Below are 7,064 nucleotides of genomic sequence, written 5' to 3' on the forward strand. Positions count from 1 at the left end.
ACTGTAAGAGGCACTGTGTGTGTGTGTGTGTGTGACTGCACTGTAAGAAGCACAGTGTGTGTGTGTGTGTGTGTGTGTGTGTGTGTGTGTGTGTGTGTGTGTGTGTGACTGCACTGTAAGAGGCACAGTGTGTGTGTGTGTGTGTGTGTGTGTGTGTGTGACTGCACTGTAAGAGGCACAGTGTGTGTGTGTGTGTGTGTGTGTGTGTGACTGCACTGTAAGAGGCACAGTGTGTGTGACTGCACTGTAAGAGACACAGTGTGTGTGTGTGTGTGGCTGCACTGTAAGAGACACAGTGTGTGTGTGTGTGTGTGTGTGTGTGTGTGTGTGTGACTGCACTGTAAGAGGCACAGTGTGTGTGGCTGCACTGTAAGAGACACAGTGTATGTGTGTGTGTGTGTGTGTGTGTGTGACTGCACTGTAAGAGACACAGTGTGTGTGTGACTGCACTGTAAGAGACACAGTGTGTGTGTGTGTGACTGCACTGTAAGAGGCACGGTGTGTGTGTGTGTGACTGCACTGTAAGAGACACTGTGTGTGTGTGTGTGTGTGTGTGTGTGTGTGTGTGTGTATGTGTGTGTGGCTGCACTGTAAGAGACACAGTGTGTGTGTGTGTGTGTGTGTGTGTGTGTGTGGCTGCACTGTAAGAGGCACAGTGTGTGTGTGTGGCTGCACTGTAAGAGACACAATGTGTGTGTGTGTGTGTGTGGCTGCACTGTAAGAGACACAGTGTGTGTGTGTGTGTGTGTGTGTGTGTGTGTGTGTGTGTGTGGCTGCATTGTAAGAGACACAGTGTGTGTGTGTGACTGGAAATAGAGTCCAGGTCAGGGCTAATTCTGGACCGCAGCCACTCCATAATTCAGGAAAGAAAATTAATAATGAGCATTCAGGCTTCAAATACAAATGAATAGGACTGGAACAGATGTGACAGGACAGTGTGTGTGTGTGTGTGTGTGTGTGTGTGAGAGAGAGAGAGAGACAGAGAGAGAGAGAGAGAGAGAGCGAGAGAGAGAGTTAGTGTGTGTATGAGGGGAAAAGGGAAATGTGTTAGAGAGTCTGTGTGTTTATATGTGTGTGAGAGAGCAGGAAAGAGCAAAAGGAGAGTATGTGTGTGTGTGTGTGTGTGAGAGAGAGAGAGAGTGGGATCAAATGCCAATCCACACAGCCAGTAGAACTCAGTGTGCTGCTCTTAGAACTAATAGGTTAACCTCAGCTATCTGGCAGAACAGCACAAATGCACATCCCTCACAGTAGCCTGCCTAGAGACACTCCAGAGGTGCTCGCCGTGGCACGACAGGTACTGTAGGGGCACCTGCACCACACACCGGTGACCCGGGTCTGATACCCACCCTGTGGTCCGTTCTGGATCCCACTCTGACTCACTCCCACTCACTTCCTGTCATTCTCCAAGCTATGCTATCACATTAAAGGCATTAAAAACTCAACAAAAATATATACTTAAATATACTTTTACTTTGTAAAACAACAAAGGACCCCAGCAGGGCCAGCTGTGGCTCTGCTCTGCTACTGAACAGGCTGCTGTGGTGAGATGAGCTACTGAACAGGTTGCTGTGGTGAGATGTGCTACTGAACAGGCTGCTGTGGTGAGATGTGCTACTGTGGTGAGATGAGCTACTGAACAGGCTGCTGTGGTGAGATGAGCTACTGAACAGGCTGCTGTGGTGAGATGTGAGATGTGCTACTGAACAGGCTGCTGTGGTGAGATGTGCTACTGAACAGGCTGCTGTGGTGAGATGTGGTGAGATGTGAGATGTGCTACTGAACAGGCTGCTGTGGTGAGATGTGCTACTGAACAGGCTGCTGTGGTGAGATGAGCTACTGAACAGGCTGCTGTGGTGAGATGTGAGATGTGCTACTGAACAGGCTGCTGTGGTGAGATGTGCTACTGAACAGGCTGCTGTGGTGAGATGTGGTGAGATGTGAGATGTGCTACTGAACAGGCTGCTGTGGTGAGATGTGCTACTGAACAGGCTGCTGTGGTGAGATGAGCTACTGAACAGGCTGCTGTGGTGAGATGTGCTACTGAACAGGCTGCTGTGGTGAGATGAGCTACTGAACATGTGGTGAGATGAGCTACTGAACAGGCTGCTGTGGTGAGATGTGAGATGTGCTACTGAACAGGCTGCTGTGGTGAGATGAGCTACTGAACAGGCTGGTGTGGTGAGATGTGCTGCTGTGGTGAGATGTGCTACTGAACATGTGGTGAGATGAGCTACTGAACAGGCTGCTGTGGTGAGATGAGCTACTGAACAGGCTGCTGTGGTGAGATGTGAGATGTGCTACTGAACAGGCTGCTGTGGTGAGATGAGCTACTGAACAGGCTGCTGTGGTGAGATGAGCTACTGAACAGGCTGCTGTGGTGAGATGTGCTACTGAACAGGCTGCTGTGGTGAGATGAGCTACTGAACAGGCTGCTGTGGTGAGATGAGCTACTGAACAGGCTGCTGTGGTGAGATGAGCTACTGAACAGGCTGCTGTGGTGAGATGTGAGATGTGCTGCTGAACAGGCTGCTGTGGTGAGATGTGAGATGAGCTACTGAACAGGCTGCTGTGGTGAGATGTGAGATGTGCTACTGAACAGGCTGCTGTGGTGAGATGAGCTACTGAACAGGCTGCTGTGGTGAGATGAGCTACTGAACAGGCTGCTGTGGTGAGATGTGCTACTGAACAGGCTGCTGTGGTGAGATGAGCTACTGAACAGGCTGCTGTGGTGAGATGAGCTACTGAACAGGCTGCTGTGGTGAGATGTGCTACTGAACAGGCTGCTGTGGTGAGATGTGCTACTGAACAGGCTGCTGTGGTGAGATGTGGTGAGATGTGGTGAGATGTGCTACTGAACAGGCTGCTGTGGTGAGATGTGAGATGTGCTACTGAACAGGCTGCTGTGGTGAGATGTGCTACTGAACAGGCTGCTGTGGTGAGATGTGCTACTGAACAGGCTGCTGTGGTGAGATGTGCTACTGAACAGGCTGCTGTGGTGAGATGTGCTGCTGTGGTGAGATGAGCTACTGAACAGGCTGCTGTGGTGAGATGAGCTACTGAACAGGCTGCTGTGGTGAGATGAGCTACTGAACAGGCTGCTGTGGTGAGATGAGCTACTGAACAGGCTGCTGTGGTGAGATGAGCTACTGAACATGTGGTGAGATGTGCTGCTGAACAGGCTGCTGTGGTGAGATGTGGTGAGATGTGGTGAGATGTGCTACTGAACAGGCTGCTGTGGTGAGATGTGAGATGTGCTGCTGAACAGGCTGCTGTGGTGAGATGTGCTACTGAACAGGCTGCTGTGGTGAGATGTGAGATGTGCTACTGAACAGGCTGCTGTGGTGAGATGTGAGATGTGCTGCTGAACAGGCTGCTGTGGTGAGATGTGCTACTGAACAGGCTGCTGTGGTGAGATGTGCTGCTGTGGTGAGATGAGCTACTGAACAGGCTGCTGTGGTGAGATGAGCTACTGAACAGGCTGCTGTGGTGAGATGAGCTACTGAACAGGCTGCTGTGGTGAGATGAGCTACTGAACAGGCTGCTGTGGTGAGATGTGCTACTGAAGACATGAACACATGAAAGTGGAGCTTTTCAGGCACTTCATTTGTTTTTGTTTGTTCCTGTCTTGTCGTCCTTGGCGAGATTGTGCTTCAGCTGTATAACAACTCTACAACGGTTTAGCCTGGAAGCAGCCTTCGCAACAATGGAATCACACACACACACACACACACTACACTACCACCATCCTACACACACATATACACACACACACACACACACACACACACACTACTGCACTCTAGCCCAGCTCCTTAACCACTACACTACCACCACCCACACACACACACTACTGCACGTTAGCCCAGCTCCTTGACCACTACACTACCACCACCCTACATACACACACACACACACACACACACACACACACACACACTACTGCACAGCCCAGCTCCTTAACCACTACACTACCACCACCCACACACACTAGGCCTACTGCACGCTAGCCCAGCTCCTTAACCACTACACTACCACCATCCTACACACACATATACAAACACACACTACTGCACTCTAGCCCAGCTCCTTAACCACTACACTACCACCACCCACACACACTACTGCACTCTAGCCCAGCTCCTTAACCACTACACTACCACCACCCTACACACACACACACACACAAACACACACACACTGCACTCTAGCCCAGCTCATTAACCACTACACTACCACCCCCTGCTTCAGCTTTCTCCATTAATTCTGAATAACGGGACACCTCAGTGCCCGTTCTCCCTTACATAATATAATACAGCCTTTCTAATCAATGCAATATGAATGCGGTTCATCATTACCGCACTGTTTAGGGACTGTGAACCTGCGAGAGTATTCCACTGTTGTTTGTTATACTCTACCATTTTATCATTAAGCTTGGGTGATATATTAGCACTTTCCACACAGATTGAGGCCACATTGTCTAATTAAATTTCAGAAAAGCTTCGTGGGTAATAACAATAACAGAGTAAAACTAGAGAGGTCCGCTGTTGCCGTCTCTCATTCAGTCATTTCCTCTTACAAATGACCTTACTTTTCCTGAACCTGTCTTGTGCCCCATCCACCTTCTACTCTCCTTAACCTGTCTTATGCCCCATCCACCTTCTACTCTCCTTAACCTGTCTTATGCCCCATCCACCTTCTACTCTCCTTAACCTGTCTTATGCCCCATCCACCTTCTACTCTCCTTAACCTGTCTTGCGCCCCATCCACCTTCTACTCTCCTTAACCTGTCTTATGCCCCATCCACCTTCTACTCTCCTTAACCTGTCTTGTGCCCCATCCACCTTCTACTCTCCTTAACCCTCTAACCGCCCAAGGCGCCGTACGGCGACAAGCAACATCACTGATTAAAACAGACGGTAGATCCGAGTAGGGTGACAAATCGCCTTTGTACTCTCCACCACTAGTTGGCAGACATCCAGAGCTTCGATTCAAGCCCAAATTCGAGTAAAAAAGTTTTCAGGAAGTGCCTGCATTACTCGCGAGAAACAACAAAAAAAGACGCATTTCCTGTTTATAATGCGGAAGTGAAATGCGCGATCGCTATGCACAAATTGAAGCAGAAAAACGGCAAATGTTAAAAAACAAAGTCGTGTGTTATGAAGTCTTGAGTCTGCCATTCACCTACTCTGATTCTGAAGGAGAATATCTGCCTTTTGGAGATTATGATCGGTCGTTCATTGGCAGTGACAGTCAAGATGCGTCTGTGAATGGAGGTGGGTCTTTGCGTGTGTACGTCAATGTTTACCTGCAGCAATGTTGACCAAAGGGTTCAAATAAGCATGGTGTGCTTGGTGCCAGTGATAATCATGATGATAGTGTCTGTAATTGACATGGTACAGACAGCAGGTCTAGTAAAAATAGGGCTCTGAAGAACTACAAAGTCATCCGCGATAGGAACTGATTTGACCAGGCTACTTTATTATATAGTAACATAGGGATTGTGGTAATACTAATAGTTTACTATTGTTGGTTTACATGTGGCTGTGGTCCTGTTTGTTTGTTATGTCGGAGAAATTACAAAAATCAAAGTAAAACTGCTCAAATGTGTTCAACAATCAGTATTTACTGAAATGTGCATAATTTGACGCTATTGCCATCCTGTGACGTCATAATATGCAAATTAGATGAGTAAATGTACTCCCTTTATAAACTTTAGTTCATACTCAATGATTTTCACATTTACAGTAGGACTTTATCTCTGACCACTTTCAAGCCATGGCCTTTTGAATTTTTTATGCAAAAATCCAAAAAAACCCGGGCGGTTAGAGGGTTAACCTGTCTTGCGCCCCATCCACCTTCTACTCTCCTTAACCTGTCTTGCGCCCCATCCACCTTCTACTCTCCTTAACCTGTCTTGTGCCCCATCCACCTTCTACTCTCCTTAACCTGTCTTGTGCCCCATCCACCTTCTACTCTCCTTAACCTGTCTTGTGCCCCATCCACCTTCTACTCTCCTTAACCTGTCTTGTGCCCCATCCACCTTCTACTCTCCTTAACCTGTCTTGCGCCCCATCCACCTTCTACTCTTCAATCAGTCAGAGTCCACAGCCATCTCCTGAATCTGATGGTTAAGTATGGAAGGAACCTGGAGATAAAACAAGAAGCTTCTCTTTGGGCCAGGTTCTACTGTAAAGTTAGTCACCATCTCTGTGTCTCTGGTCCAGGTTCTACTCTTAAGTTACTATCTCTGTAAGGGTGTGGTTAGTCTACTTCAAATTCATAGGGATTCAAGACTCTTAAACTTGTGTCTTGGGCAAACTGATGTGGACAGCAATACACACAAGGGTAAATAACCACAAACCATTTAATCACGGAAACCATCAGGTGGTGTGAGACGCATTTGATTACATATATTTTGTTGTGTAAACAAACAAACACACCCACACACACCATATCCTCCCAAACACACACACACACACACACACATACACAATATACTTTTTAAATGACTACTTTTAATTTATTTAAAGTTGAGCTGGCTCATGAGCAAAATAATTTCCTTACGTATAATTCCTTCTATGAGTACATGACAATAAACTACTAAATAATTTCATTACGTATAATTCCTTTTATGGGTACATGACAATAAACTACTTGAACTTGAACGCACTCAAGGTTGTGACACAGGCAGTGATGGAAACACAAGTGCTTAGCAACTTCTCAACCTGTACACTACAAAGGTCGATTTGTCTTGGCTATCCACTTACAGTTTGATCAAACCGTCCGACATGCATTTAAGACAAACAAGATTTTAGATCCTTAGATTCAAGATATATTCCTGGCCCTGGAATATTCCTTAATAGAGGGATATTGGGATATTCCTTATTAGAGGGATATTGGGATATTCCTTATTAGAGGGATATTGGGATATTCCTGGCCGAGTCTGATTCATCTGTGCCATCGGTTCTTTGCCGAGTAGGCTACTAATTTGACAGGTTGTTTAATGAACCACAACAACTTTTGGGGAAATTGACTTGTCGGCTACCACAGAGATAGATAGG

The sequence above is a fragment of the Sardina pilchardus genome, chromosome 24 (genome assembly GCF_963854185.1).
Source record: "Sardina pilchardus chromosome 24, fSarPil1.1, whole genome shotgun sequence".
NCBI classification, from domain to species: Eukaryota; Metazoa; Chordata; class Actinopteri; order Clupeiformes; family Clupeidae; genus Sardina; species Sardina pilchardus.